A 17,382-nucleotide genomic window follows, 5' to 3' on the forward strand; every position below is an offset into this window, starting at 1 on the left:
CTGCATCATGAGGCTGACGTACCTCCTCTCCTTCCTGCTCCCCCTCCTGTTCTACCTCAACACTGTCTCTGTCCATCAGACACACACACACACACACACACAGTCTGTGTGAGTGTTGACCAGATGTAGTATTGATCTCAGCTGAGACATGCAGACAGAGCAGGGTAGTTCATTAAGGATCCACCTCCAAGGTGATTCACCACGGACTGAGATTAGCTCCGCCCACACACATACACACACCAACATCCTCATCACTCACACAGACCCTCCTCATCACACACACGCACAACTCAAACACAAAGTTTACTACAAAGACACGTAACTCAAGAGAGAATTTTTGGGAGTGACTGAGAGGTGTGTAACCACGGTGACAGGTTGGATGTGTAACCATGGTGACCGTGCATCTGAGGGAAGTGTATATCAGTCATTGTTTTAAATTTACAGATTTCTTTCTAATAATTTGAATCTATAAACAATGATTTTTTTTTATATTTGAATGTTGTAATTCTCCTGGAAGTTTTAGGTTTGTGTTTTTACCGAGTCTGGAAGGCTGGTCTCCACCTGAGCTAACAGCACAGGCAGGAACCAAAACTGTCTTTTTAAAACACTCACGGTAGATTTGACAAATACTTTTTTGAAAGCACCCAAACACACTTCCATCACATTCAAATTTATCGCTGACTTACATGAGCGCTTTTTTGACGACAAGTATGACTTTTCCTCACCAGTACCTTCTCCTTTCACTCGGTACATTAGCATGACAACAGACCTCTAACCAGGCACCAGGCGATGACTCACTGGTGGAGACCAGACAATAGTAGGAACAGAGAGAGCTACACTGCATGAATAGGAAACAGCAGGGACTCCCATCTCCTCACACAGGACTCCAGAACATCAGCGAGAGAAAGAGAGAGGGAGCGGAAAAAGAGAGAAAGAAAGACAGAGAGAAACAGAGGGAGAAGGAAAGACAGAGAAAAAGATTGGGGGAGTGAAGGGAAGACAGGATAATAGACAAGCTGAGAAGTAGGTGTCAGTGGTCTATTCAGGGGAAACAGCTAGATAGATAGGAGAGGAGAGGAGAGGAGAGGGAAAGGGAGAGGAGAGGGAGAGGAGAGGAGAGGAGAGGAGAGGGAGAGGAGAGGGAAAGGGAGAGGAGAGGGAGAGCAGCGTGGGGTATGCCAGAGGCTGAGAGCAGAGCTGTCACAGCGCTCCGGGAAGGAAACTCACCGTTGAAGCTGGTGAAGTTGCCCCAGTCCAGGAAGGAGGTGTTGAAGGAGGGCAGAGAGTTGTTGAAGAGCAAGTCGCTGCTGTTGGAGGGATCCCTCATGCTGTCTGTGAACAGGTTCATCTGGAGCAGAGTTTTAATCAGGTAACGAAGCATCTTCACTTCTTCAGCTGGAGAGGAGAACCAGCTCCTTCACTCTCTCCCTCTTCCTCTCTCTTTTCTTGAGGGAAAAACTGTGTGATGTTTGGTGCTGCCAAATCTTTCTGTTCTGTTCTTTATATTTAGCTTTTCGATTTAGCTTTCTTCAGCAGAAGCAGTCGAGTGGAGTAGAAGTGTCCATGTTATTCCAAAACATGATTGGAATTGTCAAATTAATTCTGTAGATATGTCAGATCATCTTTCCAGACTTTTTAGGTGAAAACTAATAAAGTCCAGTTCTGTGATGCAGGGTTCTGCCTGGGTCATCACACCAGGAAGCCCTCTTTCAGTCTTCTCCTCCTGTTCTCTCTCTGTGTCGGATTGCCCCTCCTCTGCTCTCTTTTGTTCTGGAATCACATAACTTCACATCACACACAAAACACCTCTCTCCTGTGGAAGAATCCCGAGATCTGATGACCCTCGCTGATTCACTGCTGCTCTTTTACCCCTCCCCTTTTCCCTCCTCCTGTCCCTCCCTCCCTCCCAATCCCTGCCGATCTTTTCCCTCTCTCTCAATCCCTCCCTCCATCTCTGTCCCTGACGATCTTTTCTCTCTCTCTCTCTCTCTCTCTCTCTCTCTCTCTCTCTCTCTCTCTCTCTCTCTCTCTCTCTCTCTCTCTCTCTCTCTCTCTCTCTCTCCCTCCCTCTCTCTCTCTCTCTCTCTCTCTCTCTCTCTCTCTCTCTCTCTCTCTCTCTCTCTCTCTCTGTCTATCTCTGTCTCTCTCTCTCTCTCTCTTTCTCTCTCTCTCTTTCTCTCTCTCTCTCTCTCTCTTTCTCTCCCTCTCTCTCTCTCCTCTCTCTCTCTCTCTCTCTCTCTCTCTCTCTCTCTCTCTCTCTCTCTCTCTCTCCCCCTCCCTCTCTCTCTCTCTCTCTCTCTCTCTCCCCTCCCTCTCTCTCTCTCTCTCTCTCTCTCTCTCTCTCTCTCTCTCTCTCTCTGTCTATCTCTGTCTCTCTCTCTCTCCTATTCCCTTCCTGGACCAGAGTGATGGTGTCTCAGGGGGTGGGGGAGAGAGAAAGAGCAGGTGCTGTTGGCAATAAATGTTTGATTATTGGATTAATAATCATCCCTGGGGTGGGGGTGTGAGGGTTAGGACTATACTGTCTACTGTCACTGTCTTAACACACACATACACATGCGCACAGTAACACACACACACACACACACATGCTCACAGTAACACACACATGGCTACAGACAAGATGCACATGTGGTGTGTCCACACACACACAGGGAGAGTAAAGCACACACATATGCAGTAAAATAACCAAGCGTCTGCCCAGCCGAGGCCTGTCTCTACCTGCTGCTCCTTCTAGTCCTAATGACTTCATTCTAACCAGAGGATCATTTGATGAGCTCTCTGCACACAACAACGACACACTCTGCTCCCTAGTTCTGGGTGTAATTTGACATCCTTCATGTTTTCAGAACATCATTATTGTGACAACAGATTGATTTCCTGTCAGCTGACCGGCACGTAACATGTTCAATAGAAATGTGATTTTTCAATTCTGTATGAGGAAATAGTTGTCAAGCACAGTTTGACTAATCCTGAATAGATTAGTGATATCTTCATCATACTCGGCACAGTTATTGGTAAAATAATGTAATTTCCAGTTCCTAGACTCCCCTCTCTGTACTGTCAGCACTTTTAGAGAACTTTTATTCAGAGATCCATGTCATCTCTTTGTTCAATTCATGAAAGGTACAAAAGAATATTACTACAAATGGCGACACTGCTGCTGTTTGGTCGCCTCTCTTCTCAGGATGAAGGAGGAGCAGATGTCTGGCCTTCAAAGGAAAAAGGAAAAATATCAAACTAATGAGATTTATTTAGCCATCAAGACTTACATACCACTCAGGTATCTGTCAACTGGTTTCTGACCACAGTCAGACAAGACTGCAGGCGTTTGAGTTTAGCTTCAGCTGACGGAGAGATTGCCTGGAGGATTGTGAGGTTTGGTAAGTGGAGACTGGAGAATCACTATAGCCTGTCGTATGCATGACATGCAGGTGCATGCATACATGTAGGTCTGTGTGTGTGCATGTGTATGTATGATCGTGTCAACATGCCATACTTGAGTGTGTGTGTGAGTGTGTGTATGCATGCTTGAGTGTGTGTGAGTGTATGTTTGTGTGTGGGTCAGAAATGGTCATTATGCCCATCCATGAGCTCGCGTCTGCAGGTAGACTTGTACGTGATGCATGGCTATCTATTTCAATGTTTCCATGTGCAGGCTTGGGAGTGGGTCTGTTAGTCAAGATTGTTTTTCTGTGTGTGTTTGTGTGTGTGTGTGTGCTTGTGTCGTGTCCACACACAACATCCTTAAAATAAGCTTGAAGGTTTGTGTAGGTCCCTGCCCTCCATCAGTCCCTGCTCTCCTCCATCAGTCCCTGCCCTCCATCAGTCCTGCCCTCCTCCATCAGTCCCTGCTCTCCTCCATCAGTCCCTGCTCTCCTCCATCAGTCCCTGCCCTCCATCAGTCCCTGCCCTCCTCCATCAGTCCCTGCCCTCCATCAGTCCCTGCTCTCCTCCATCAGTCCCTGCCCTCCATCAGTCCCTGCTCTCCTCCATCAGTCCCTGCCCTCCTCCATCAGTCCCTGCCCTCCTCCATCAGTCCCTGCCCTCCATCAGTCCCTGCTCTCCTCCATCAGTCCCTGCCCTCCATCAGTCCCTGCCCTCCATCAGTCCCTGCCCTCCATCAGTCCCTGCTCTCCATCAGTCCCTGCCCTCCATCAGTCCCTGCCCTCCACCAGGTCCCTGTCCTCCCGCCACACACAGAGAACAATGCGGAGTGTGGCAGCTACAAAGCCAGCGTGACGACCCCCTCCAGCGGCACCTCCCAAACCGCCTTGTCTGAGGGGCTCCTCAATTCATGAGGCAGCTGAGCCGGAGCATGCTGCACACACAGCTCACTAGCAGCCAGCCTGGGGTGATCCCAGAGCCAGGGGTGAGCCCAGAGTCTGGGGTGAGCCCAGAGTCTGGGGTGAGCCCAGAGTCTGGAGATGGAGCAGGCCACATGCTGGGGAGCGAGGGGCACTCTAGAGGCACCTAACCCTTCAAGTAACCCTAACCCTAACACTAACTTGTCATTCCTAACCCTAATTCTTCAACCCTTCAAGTAGCTCTGCTGTGGATGTGGAGGTGAGAGGAATTGATGTAGATGATCTGTGTGGGGCTGAGGACTGGCTGGCTGAGCCTGACTGGCTGGCTGAGCCTGACAGCTCCCTCCCTCCCTCCCTCTCTCTCTCTCTCTCTCTCTCTCTCTCTCTCTCTCTCTCTCTCTCTCTCTCTCCCTCCCCTCTCTCTCTCTCTCTCTCTCTCTCTCCCTCCCCCTCTCTCTCTCTCTCTCTCTCTCCCTCTGTCTAATACAGGCACAGACTCTGTGCTGGACACCCACTTGAGCCACAAGACATTAAGAAACTCTCTTTTTCACACACAGGTATACACACACATGTATATTTATGAGATGGGAGAGAGACAAAAGGAAAGAGAGAGGGGGAGAGATAGAAGGAGATTCAATAACCACTCCAATCATCTGCTCAAAAGTATTGTATACCTTTTCAATTTTCTGTCTGTTTTCTGCCTGTTTTCTGCCTGTTTTCTGTCTGTTTTCTGCCTGTTTTCTGCCACATCTTTTTTTCAAGGAGGCACAATGAACCCCCACTGAGAGATACATAGCCATTGCGTAATCTCCCATTATTACAGTCTTACCACATTTTACAAAGAGGAATTTGCCTCCAGCATGCTGCATCAATGACACAAAATGTGTCAAAAGAACAAGCTGACTTGAACGGTCTTGAAGACCAGATATGGGAAGTAACGAAGTATGAATACTTAAAGATTTGAAAGTTGAACAAATATTTGTGAAAAAACACACACAAAATCACATACAACACGACAACAAAGGTTCATCGTTTTTTTCTCAACATTCTTTCAAAAACAATGTGACAAAAGAACAATATACATAAAATGTTGACAATAAACGACAAACAATTTTGTGTTGTGATGTGTGTGGAAAAGTTTCAGCCAAACAATATTTGAAAGGTTGAAAAACATGTTTTTTTTTTTAAGGATTAAAAATATATATGAGGTTGAAAGGTTGAAAAAAATAATACTTGTGTGAAGGATGTGTGTACTTTTGCCATCTCTGTTGAAGACAAGATAGCACATAATCACTGTTAACATGAATTAATGTGCATCAAAGCAGGATTAGACCTGCAGGATGCAGAGTTTACTGCTGGTTTTGCAGCAGAAATTAAAAATCAGAAAGCGAGAGCAGATGACTCCCAGTGTGGACATCACCACACTGGATCATGAGGTAAACACCGTCACTGTTTTCTTCCACACCAAATCAAAGATTTTATCTTTGCAGTAAACCAACTATAACAACCAAGTGATAAAACGTCCCAGAGCCCTCGTTCTACAGCTGTGACTGTGTGTTGGTTATTTGCTCACCTACATCTTCTAATGAGTTCTCAGGTGTCCAATAAACACCACAACATCGTCCTGGGGTCCATTCCTACTGAATACATGCTTTATTCAATGTGCTCAGTAGATTGTAACTTTATTTCAATGACTTGTTATGTTTTACTGCCCCCCTACAGGATGAGCTCAGATCTTAGGACCAGCAAATATCCAGGGAAACGAAGACCTGAGATGTCAAGCTGGGAAGAGGCCAGCTGCCAAGTGTGTCGCTGTTCCAGCCGGTCTGACGCCAGTACCCAGCCCCCAGAGGAGTAGGTGTCGGGCAGGCTTGACGTCTGACTCCTCCTGAACAGCGAGACTCGACCGGTGCCCTCCTGGGTGATGGACGGACAGATGTGAGGTGCCACCGCTGTTACTCCCTGTCTGAACATCTGTGTCCAGGCTGGCTGGGGCCTGCTGGTGACCCCCCCGGTGGAGGCGGGGTGGGGACGCGGGGCGGGGACACTGCCAGATGGGGGCGGTGGGGAGGCCGAGGCCCTGAGACTCGCAGGTGTACGATTCTCTCCCGCAAGTTCTCCTAAGCCCCCTCACAGCTGGAAGCAAAACTGCCACCGGGGAAAGTAAGTGCTGGTAATTGGAAGTGTTTTTGGCACCAGGCGCCGGGCTGTGAGACCCTGCCCTGGTGAGCAGTTGGCACAGTTCGTCATCACAGCTCAGAGACGCTGCCCGAATGTGAGGGGGAGTAATTGGTGCCTCGTCTTCCTTTCAGCTGGTACAGGTCAGAGAGAGGGGCTGGGTTAGGAGAAGGACCCCACTGCCCCCCTTCCTCCACCCCCCCATCATCCCCTCCACCCCCCCCATCATCCCCTCCACCTCCTCCACCTCCTCCACCCCCTCATCATCCCCGGGCTTGTGAGTAAGATAGCTGCCAGTCTCTCCTCAGAAGCAGAAGCTGTGCAGGGAACATCATGATAGACTTCTCCTCTTCCTCTCTTCACTTCTGAATCACATCTCTGTGGCCATAGAGCAGTCCAGTCTCTAACCCTAGAGCAGTCCAGTCTCTAACCCTAGAGCAGTCCAGTCTCTAACCCTAGAGCAGTCCAGTCTCTCCAGGACATCTCTGTGTTTCATGAGTCCCTTCACAGGTCTTCAAGTCTGTTTCTGACTAAAGGTTAAACAGTCAAAGACAGGGCTTTCACATGTTCAGCTTTCACATGTTCAGCTTTCACATGTTCAGCTTTCACATGTTCAGCTTTCACATGTCTCTATATCTAACATGCAGTTAGAGCAAACAGGCAGTGACATGTCCATGCTGTGGGGACAGGGATTAGACCTTGAGGGGCACCTTGAGGGGCACCTTGAGGGGCACCTTGAGGGGCACCTTGAGGGGCACCTTGAGGGGCACCCTGAGGGGCACCTTGAGGGGCACCCTGGGGGGCACCTTGAGGGGCACCTTGAGGGGCACCTTGAGGGGCACCTTGAGGGGCACCCTGGGGGGCACCTTGAGGGGCACCCTGGGGGGCACCTTGAGGGGCACCTTGAGGGGCACCTTGAGGGGCACCTTGAGGGGCACCTTGAGGGGCACCCTGAGGGGCACCTTGAGGGGCACCTTGAGGGGCACCTTGAGGGGCACCTTGAGGGGCACCTTGAGGGGCACCCTGGGGGGCACCTTGAGGGGCACCCTGGGGGGCACCTTGAGGGGCACCTTGAGGGGCACCTTGAGGGGCACCCTGGGGGGCACCTTGAGGGGCACCCTGGGGGGCACCTTGAGGGGCACCCTGGGGGGCACCTTGAGGGGCACCTTGAGGGGCACCTTGAGGGGCACCCTGAGGGGCACCTTGAGGGGCACCTTGAGGGGCACCCTGGGGGGCACCCTGGGGTCATGAGGGGAGGAAGTCAAACAAAGAGCAGGCCTCTGTGCCCCCCCTCCCAGCCCCCGCTGCATGGCTCCCCCAGCCCCACTGCCAAGTCTGTAAACCCTGTGCAAACCCTGTGTAATAGCACAACAAAGGCACAATTAGCCACAAGCCCACAGACATGAACTTGGAAAACACGCCCCAGTCATTTACCCCCTTTGGATGTATTAGCATTTTATGAATTTTTCCCTCCCCTACCTTTGCATAACCATATCCATTTCATTATTGTGTGCTCATTTGTAGGAAAATGCAAAGTACTTATTTAAATATGCATTAGAATATTCTCCACCCCCCCCCCCCCCAACCCCCCACCCTCCACATCCCAAAAGTGCATATTTAGCTTGAAGCTGAGCCTGTCTGTCTGGTGGTTTAGTGGCTGTGTCTGCAGGTGAAGGACCAGTGCTCTTCTGTACTGCTAACTGACCTCGACCACCACAACACCACACTGCTCTCATCTGACCTGGGTGAAAATGAACCGTGATGCCGTTCACCAGAACAGGCTTGCAGTTTTCATTGTGTTTTCATGTTGTGAATCTTTATCCAGGAGTCTACTGTGGATGTTGTGTTAGATCTGCAGGTAAAAGGTAAAATAAAGGCCTTTATTAAGCGCTGGAATGAATTCTCCCCCGCTCTAGCAATTAGGATCGCAGAGACGGAAATTGGTAATTCAATAACTATCAGTGTTGGTGTGATATTTCATTTGCTGAATGCCAATTAAATACCAGAGAATTCTGGATCAAAACAAAAACAATTATGCTGAAACTAACAGATCAAATATCAACAGGATATTACCTCGATCACGAGCAGCTTAATATGCAGAAACCAGAACAGCAATTAGGTCGAGAAAATGATTAGAAAGCCATGCATAAGAGTGTGTTTGTGATCATTCTAAAACCTCTGATCAACCCCCCCCCCCCCCCCCCCTCCAGCACGCCAGTATGAACCGGTCCACTCCGCCTCACCAACCACAACCACGCCCGCCCTTAACTGTCAGCTCGTCTGGCCAGCTGGGACCCCTGCCTCACCTGCCTCACCTGCCTCCCCTGCCTCACCTGCCTCACCTGCCTCCCCTGCCTCCCCTGCCTCCCCTGCCTCTCCTGCCTTTCCTGCCTTTCCTGCCTCACCTGCAATGCCTCTCTGCAGGGATAATAACCAGGCAGGGATGAGCAACAGGTAGGTTCCCCAGGTGCAGCCCCTTCCACACCGGCCCGGGCCAAGATACGCCTAATTAGCTTTGGGGAGGGGGGAGGGAGGGGGAGGGAGGGGGAGGGAGGGGGAGGGGGGGGGAGGGAGGGAGAGGGAGAGGGAGAGGGAGAGGGAGAGGGAGAGGGAGAGGGAGAGGGAGGGGGGAGTTATGAGAGATGTGTCACTGGGAGGGAGGGGGGAGGGGTGGGGGGTGGGGGGATGGATGAAGAGGGGATATAGTCCTACATTATGGATTTACCCATCTGGACGGGAAGGAAGATAGGGGGGTAGGAGGGAGGGGTACGTGTGTGTGTGTGAGGGTGTGTGTGAGGGACGGGGGGGGTTGGGTGGGTCAGGCCAGGTTTAAACAAAGACACCAGGAGAGACAGGGGGCGTGGCCCTGATCATATGGTGTATTACAGGGGCAGTCACGGTCCTATTGTGTGTGTGATTGGCTGAGCTGTTCACAGCTGGGACAAGCCAAATTGTTCTTTTATGCTCTTTTTATTCAGCCCTTATTGGAGCCAGAGGGGTTCGGAGAATGATTAACAGACTGAGACAATGAGCTGAACTCATTGTCAACCTCTCCTTCTCAATTTATTTTTCCCTCCAATGCTCTGCCCTCGCTTGGTTAACTGTGGATGCTGGGCAGGGCTCTGGAGATGGGCTGGACCAGGCATGTTGTTTTAGCTTGTTATGGTTGATAACTATTGTGGCGTTGGTATTATTTTTTGGTGAAACTTAATTGTTGAAAAACTATCATAGAGTTTTACTTTGGGTAACAATTCTAGAATAAGATGAAGCAAAACTTTTAAATGGAAAGACTGATGCCTTATTTTAGGAAAACAACAAATGATAAATTTTTCTATAATGTTCTAAAACATTATTACATTTTGTTCCAGAATATTCCTGATCATTCCAGATTATTCTTGAACATTCTAGAATATTCCTGTCCCAACGGCACGAGCCGAGACGGCACATTGTGAGAGGTAAACTGCCAGCCCCATGAACACACACACCTCCCACTCTTCTCTGCTTCTGTGCTTCCCTCTGTCTGATGTCCATTTCACAGCCCACCGGGGCGGTGTGTGTGTGTGTGTGTGTGTTTTAGTGTGTGTGTGTGTGTTTTAGTGTGTGTGTGTGTGTGTTTTAGTGTGTGTGTGTGTGTGTGTTTTAGTGTGTGTGTGTGTGTGTGTGTGTGTGTGTGTAGGGGAGCATCAGGGGGTGTCGGAGCAGGGGGGGAGAGGGTCTGTATCAGAAGCAAACCTCCTAACAAAGCCTTCCATAAACAACACCATCCCTCCCCCCTCCCTCCTTCTTCCTCCCCCGTCCCCCTCCTCCCTCCAGTCTCCAGCGCAGCTTGACAGAGTTTACTTGGCAGTTAGCAAAGAAAACAGGATGGCGAGTGGCTCGTTTATGAGTTGGGACAACTGAAAGAGCCAGCTGATCCAGCTCCCTCCGTCCCCCTCTCCTACGACCCTGAGACCCCCACACAGCCTCCTGACTCTGAGCCACACAGCCTCCTGAGTCTGGGTCATACAGCCTCCTGAGTCTGAGCCACACAGCCTCCTGAGTCTGGGTCATACAGCCTCCTGAGTTTGGGTCATACAGCCTCCTGAGTCTGGGTCATACAGCCTCCTGAGTCTGGGTCATACAGCCTCCTGAGTTTGGGTCATACAGCCTCCTGTCTCCCACCTCCCAGGCTGCAGCCAGCAGGCCAGGCAGCCCACTGCTGGGGATAATCATGGGCTTGGAGGAAGTGACACGGCCCTAATGAAGATGTTTGCATTTCTTCCGTGTGGGATCTGAAGTTTGGGTTTACAGTGTCTCGAGGTGGTTTCCTGGGGGAGTGTGAGGAAGACTTTTATAGGGTAGTTTAAAGGCGACACCTGTGATGTTTGTGGGATGCTCCGTGCAGGCTGTGGTGAACAGTGTTTTGATCAGTGGCTCATGGTTTTAGGACTTGTCTGAGAATGTGGTCCACTAAACCAAGTCCCTAAACATAATTACAACAACATCCTTGAGTCAGATTGTTCAAAGTTCAAACCAGGCTTGTGAGTCGGTCACTCAATGTTCCTCGTGACTGGTGTAGAGGTGTACTGAAGGGTGTGTATTATTTAGAAACTCAAAGTACTCTGGATTGTTACTGTGCAGCTAGAAACCACTGAACAGTATATAAGTGTGTCTTGTCCGTGAGTTAGTGGGAAGTGTGGAAGCTGAGTCAGAGGTACTGGGGGAGTACAGCAGACAAGGCAGACGCTGGCTGTCTGCCCTCATGTGAGGACGCAGGACGGGAATACGATGGGGACAAAACTCCTTCATCCTTCTTGAACTGACAAAATAGGTTGACTGACGATGTTAAGGGCCATCAGCCACACACACACAGGCATTTGACACACTCATTAAAGAACAAAGACAGGGACAGGATGGTATTCGTTCCTTCAGAGAAGGGTCCCCCAAGGACCCCGACCACCCCCCTACTCTTACTGGAGTCTTCTCCCCCCAATATTTACATTTAGCAGACACTCTTATCCAGAGTGATTTACAGTAAGTACAGGGACATTCCCCCTGAAGCAGGTAGGGTGAAGTGCCCTGCCCAAGGACACAACATTATTTTGCACGGCCGGGAATCGAACTGGCAACCTTCGGAGTAATAGCCCGAGTCCCTAACCACTCAGCTATCTGACTCCAATAGAGCTTTTGTCTGTGCTCATGAAGCTCCTGATAGAGGACAGATGGTCGTCTCAGGGGGTTGTGTGGACACCGGACAGAGACATTGAAGCTTGTCTTACTGTAAACTCACGACCAAATTGTTTAGTCCAATCACAAACGAGTCTTCTGTCATTGAGAGACTCATAGCGGTCTGTTTGTGAAGTCCCAGTTTCAGTGTTTAAAATCACCAAACAAGAAGAATGGAGGGGCTGAGAGCATCTACTAATATCCATCAATATCCACTTCCTACAGAAAACTTATTTCTGTACATGACAGTACATATTTGTCCCAACGTCTTCATACATGCATAATATGATCATACATGTACAACATGATCGCACGTGCAGGATAACACATGCGTGTTCCCTGATTTGAGTGATTACAGCTCACAGAAAGAGGCAGCCCTTTAATTACCCAGCATGCCCCTGGAGACCCATTACCACGGGGGAATCCTGCCCTCTTTATTAGCACATTAGAGACACGCGGGAGAGCGGCTGCTTTGGCCCCGTCAGCCTCCAGCCCAGGATCCTGTATGCTGGGGGGGTGTCAGCCTACAGCCCAGGACCCTGCATGCTGGGGGGGTGTCAGCCTCCAGCCCAGGACCCTGTATGCTGGGGGGGGTGTCAGCCTCCAGCCCAGGACCCTGTATGCCGGGGGGGTGTCAGCCTCCAGCCCAGGACCCTGTATGCCGGGGGGGTGTCAGCCTCCAGCCCAGGACCCTGTATGCCGGGGGGGGGGGGTTTGTCAGGGGTGATGGATGACCCATGTAGGCATCATCTGGGGTCCCCCCTTGCAAACAAAGAGGTTGGAGTTAATGAAGAGGATGTGGAGATGGAGATGCCAACAGAGATCGAGGGAGGGAGGAAGGAACGCCTGCTCTTTGAAGTGTGGAAGTCCAATGGAAGAGACTTCAAAGAGAGAGAGAGAGAGAGACGTGTCACATTTTACAGACTCAGCTGTCCATTTGAAATAGAGCATAATGTAGACATGAAGGACAGAATCACCAGCAGTCCTAATCAGGTCAGTCTGCCTCACGTTGTGAGCATAGGGATTAGATGTGGATGTGAAGGGCTGTGTTGAGGGCAGCTCCTGAGCCCCCTGAGGCGCTGGAGGTGAAGGGCTGTGCTGTCCGCTGGCTGGAGGAGGCACAGGCCACTCCAAGACTACCAGCGCCCCGCAAACGCAATCACTGCTGGGATTACATTAGCACTACAAGCAAGGCTGGACTAACACTGGCAACAGTGTTTGCGTGTGTGTGTGTGTGTTCATGCCACGTAGGTGTCCCTACATTCAGTCATTTGTATAGAAAGTGTGGTGACTAAGCCAGAGTGAGGAGGGTCGTCTCTCAGTGGTATTCTCTGGACCGGTTTGAAGCAGTTTTCCATCATTTCAGAAGGGTGTTTCTGGAGTTGGCTTGGTGCCCCCCAGGAACCACGGTTACTCACCGAGAGACACTTAACATTTAACTACCAAATATAAAGACACAAGTAACTAACTACAAACCAATTTATACAAACACACTCTGCCCTTGTATCTACTGCCACACAAACACACATAAATAAACAGACACATATGGTACCTGCTACCACACACACATAAACACACTCATGTATATGATTCTGATGGGCATGGGCCACATGTGCAGCTGCATTACTGAGACAGAGAGGAGGGGAGGAGAGGGGGAGGGCGTGGGCTGAGGAGAGGGGGAGATATACAGACCCCCTGCTGTGCTCCAGGGGAACAGCTCTGCTCCTTGCTCCTCTTCATTAGGCTCACAGCAGGACACCTCGTGGCCAGCATGCCCCTCACACACACACACACACACACACACGTGTACTCCCTCGTTGGGTGGGTGGGTGGAGGGTTGATGAGCTGTAAGGAGTCATTTGCCAGCTGCTGACACTTTGGCGAAAGACCTTTCACCCCGAGGAGAATGTCACGACACCAGAAGCCCCCCCGACACTAAACCTCAGAGCCCCAACAGAGAGAAACAGACCCAGCTGACACAATGAGATCTGGGATCCAGAATGATTCATTAGTCGCAGCTCTCACTATCTACACCCCCCCACACCTCCCCATAACTGACACAAGTTTTACCAATATCACTGCAGGTATCATATTTCACCATTAAAGGAAGCGTTGGAGACAAACTGACTGTCAAAGGATTAGACAGCCGGACTGTAAGCTGTGACTTGGATAGTAAGAAAGATTAATTGGGGCCACTCAGCAAGCACAGATAAGATCGGATGGCCGAAATATACACTCACTGAGAACGCCAGTCTTTATTGCAGTTATCAATCATCGCAAGCGAGGAGACAGAGAGTGGGCCAATTTTCACTCACCAGGCACACTCATTACTACACAGCTGACAGTGAATTACCATGCAGGGGGTTCAGGAAGATGGGAGACGGGTGAAACGTCAGGTTGTCGTTCGTTACATGGATTTCAGGGGACAGTGGGGGGCAAGGACAGGGGAGGGAGAGGAGGGAGGATGGTGAGGGGGTTCAGGGAGGGAGGATGGTGAGGGGGTTCAGGGAGGGAGGATGGTGAGACTGGTCAGGGAGGGAGGATGGTGAGAGGGGTCAGGGAGGGAGGATGGTGAGAGGGGTCAGGGAGGGAGGATGGTGAGAGGGGTCAGGGAGGGAGGGTGGTGAGAGGGGTCAGGGAGGGAGGATGGTGAGAGGGGTCAGGGAGGGAGGATGGTGAGAGGGGTCAGGGAGGGAGGGTGGTGAGAGGGGTCAGGGAGGGAGGATGGTGAGAGGGGTCAGGGAGGGAGGATGGTGAGAGGGGTCAGGGAGGGAGGGTGGTGAGAGGGGTCAGGGAGGGAGGATGGTGAGGGGGGTCAGGGAGGGAGGATGGTGAGGGGGGTCAGGGAGGGAGGATGGTGAGAGGGGTCAGGGAGGGAGGATGGTGAGAGGGGTCAGGGAGGGAGGATGGTGAGAGGGGTCAGGGAGGGAGGATGGTGAGAGGGGTCAGGGAGGGAGGATGGTGAGAGGGGTCAGGGAGGGAGGATGGTGAGAGGGGTCAGGGAGGGAGGGTGGTGAGAGGGGTCAGGGAGGGAGGATGGTGAGAGGGGTCAGGGAGGGAGGATGGTGAGAGGGGTCAGGGAGGGAGGATGGTGAGAGGGGTCAGGGAGGGAGGATGGTGAGAGGGGTCAGGGAGGGAGGATGGTGAGAGGGGTCAGGGAGGGAGGATGGTGAGAGGGGTCAGGGAGGGAGGATGGTGAGAGGGGTCAGGGAGGGAGGATGGTGAGAGGGGTCAGGGAGGGAGGATGGTGAGAGGGGTCAGGGAGGGAGGATGGTGAGAGGGGTCAGGGAGGGAGGATGGTGAGGGGGTTCAGGGAGGGAGGATGGTGAGAGGGGTCAGGGAGGGAGGATGGTGAGGGGGGTCAGGGAGGGAGGATGGTGAGAGGGGTCAGGGAGGGAGGATGGTGAGGGGGTTCAGGGAGGGAGGATGGTGAGAGGGGTCAGGGAGGGAGGATGGTGAGGGGGTTCAGGGAGGGAGGATGGTGAGACTGGTAAGGGAGGGAGGATGGTGAGGGGGGTCAGGGAGGGAGGATGGTGAGGGGGGTCAGGGAGGGAGGATGGTGAGGGGGTTCAGGGAGGGAGGATGGTGAGAGGGGTCAGGGAGGGAGGATGGTGAAAGCGCTTTAGAGCAGGACAGCTGCTGGGGGTAATGGAGTATTGAGCTGTGGTCAGATCAGAAGGCTGGGGGCCCCAGCTGCCCCACATCTGTGGTCATGGAAGAGGGGGGACAGGGGGCCCAGGGGGCTGTCCACTGGGGTCCCCGGGATCCTCCCTGCCCCCATCCACCCCCAGCCACGCCACCGTGCGAGCCCTTTATCACTCACACTCCTGACAACTCTAATCGACGGCATCAATCGTCATCTCGGACACTTGAGAGAGGCCGTGTTATCAAAACACAATGACCAGTGGGGATCTTTAATGTTCTTCTGCCTTTCTTCCCTCTCCCCCCCAGATTTGACATAGAGGGGATTAATTGCATTCAATGGAGCGGAAAGTGCAATTAACTGTCTCAATAGGAGTTGCTGACGAGGAGAAGAGCCATGTTGAAGTTTGAAATCAGATTTATGATAGCAAGTGCTCCGCGTTATAAGAACCATTAGGGATTGTTGTTTGCACAAGTTGTCAACATTTTATTTGTTCATTTACGTGGTAATTCAGTCATTATTTCAGCATTGTAGTCTTTTGGTCAACTTTATTTTAACCTTATTTTGTGATATCTTTTTTGTCTTCTACATTCTCTGTAAAATAATTACCGAGAGAATGTTCCACAACAAACAAAGGCTGTGTGCTGGGAGGTTGTAAGGAACACAACACCGGACTTTGTGCTGATGTGGTGATGCCATCATTACCAGCCAATTAACTGACTTCTGATTCATCATTTATGAGACGCTAATTAGCTGTGGAATAAACCCTAATACAGAAATCTGTCTTTGGCAGTTAAATATAATGAATAGTGCCTTGACTGTTTATATTATGCGTTTATTATTTGTTAATTGTCTTTTATTTCTTATTTCATTATTTGTTTTGATTTATGTTCACATGTATCCCTGCTGTTGCGACATCTTCTGGGATAAATAAAGTGTCATCTTATCTCAAGCCATTGTGGTCAAATTACCTTTAAGTTCATTGTTGTAGCTCTGTCCATAAAATACCAGAAACAGAAACATATTTGATTAATAATAACAATAATAAGATATTATTGAAATACATACTATTATTTTGAACTTGCTGAAACAAATTAATGTGAAGAAGTACTTCTAAGAACAACACGTGCCTCATTTAACTCAAACCCGACACCTTCTTTGTGAGCCTTGAACTTGAATACTTTCAGTCCTTGATTCCTCCATTTCTTCTTGCCTCACCTCTCCGCCTCCCCTCTCCTCCACCCCTCTCTCCTCCTACCTTCCTCTCCTCTCCTCCTCTCCTCCCCTCTCCTCTCCCCCACGCCTCTCCTCCCCTCCTCTCCTCCTCTCCTCCACCCCTCTCTCCTCCTACCTTCCCCTCCTCTCCTCTCCTCCTCCCCTCTCCTCCTCCCCTGCATCACAGGCACTGGGGTGTGTCTTGGCTTTGGCCCTGACCCTGGGCCTACCTGACTGTTTTGTTTGGCATGGGTGGAGATCAGATGTTTTGGGTCGTTACACCATCTCTCATTAGGGTGTCCGTCTCGTCCGCGTGCAGCTAATGAGACAGTGTTTAATGTTGAAGGCTTGGCTCCTGGGAGGACCTGGCTGATGAGGGTGCACGTGTGTTGGGATGTGCCGGGCCGAATTACCCCTCCGTCTGGGCAGAAGACAACACCTGGGCCTGGGGAGCCTGGGGGTGGTTAGAGCTGGGTGGGGTGTCCCAGGGGGGGGCTCAGCTGGGGGAAGTCACGGAGGTAAATGCTGGTTGGGATGGTGTGGCTGGAGGGATGTGTGAGGGCGTTGGGTTTATCGGGGGAGACGGGGTTTGACAGGGTCCTTTTGTTTGAGGACATGGTGATTGGAAGAAACGACAGGCCAAGTGTCGTTCTTAATTGGCAGGAGTTGGAGGCGAATGAATTCATTTGGCGTGTGATGTCATTTTAATTTGTTTAAATAATTCACACACTGCTGTGAAGCTTCCATAGACAAACTTTGCTGCTTAATTTTAACATATTCAGCATTTCTCACATTAAAATGTAATAATATTGCATAAATGGGAAGTCTTTATGT

This window comes from Hypomesus nipponensis, chromosome 20 (genome assembly GCF_054491055.1).
Source record: "Hypomesus nipponensis isolate SF chromosome 20, ASM5449105v1, whole genome shotgun sequence".
NCBI lineage: Eukaryota > Metazoa > Chordata > Actinopteri > Osmeriformes > Osmeridae > Hypomesus > Hypomesus nipponensis.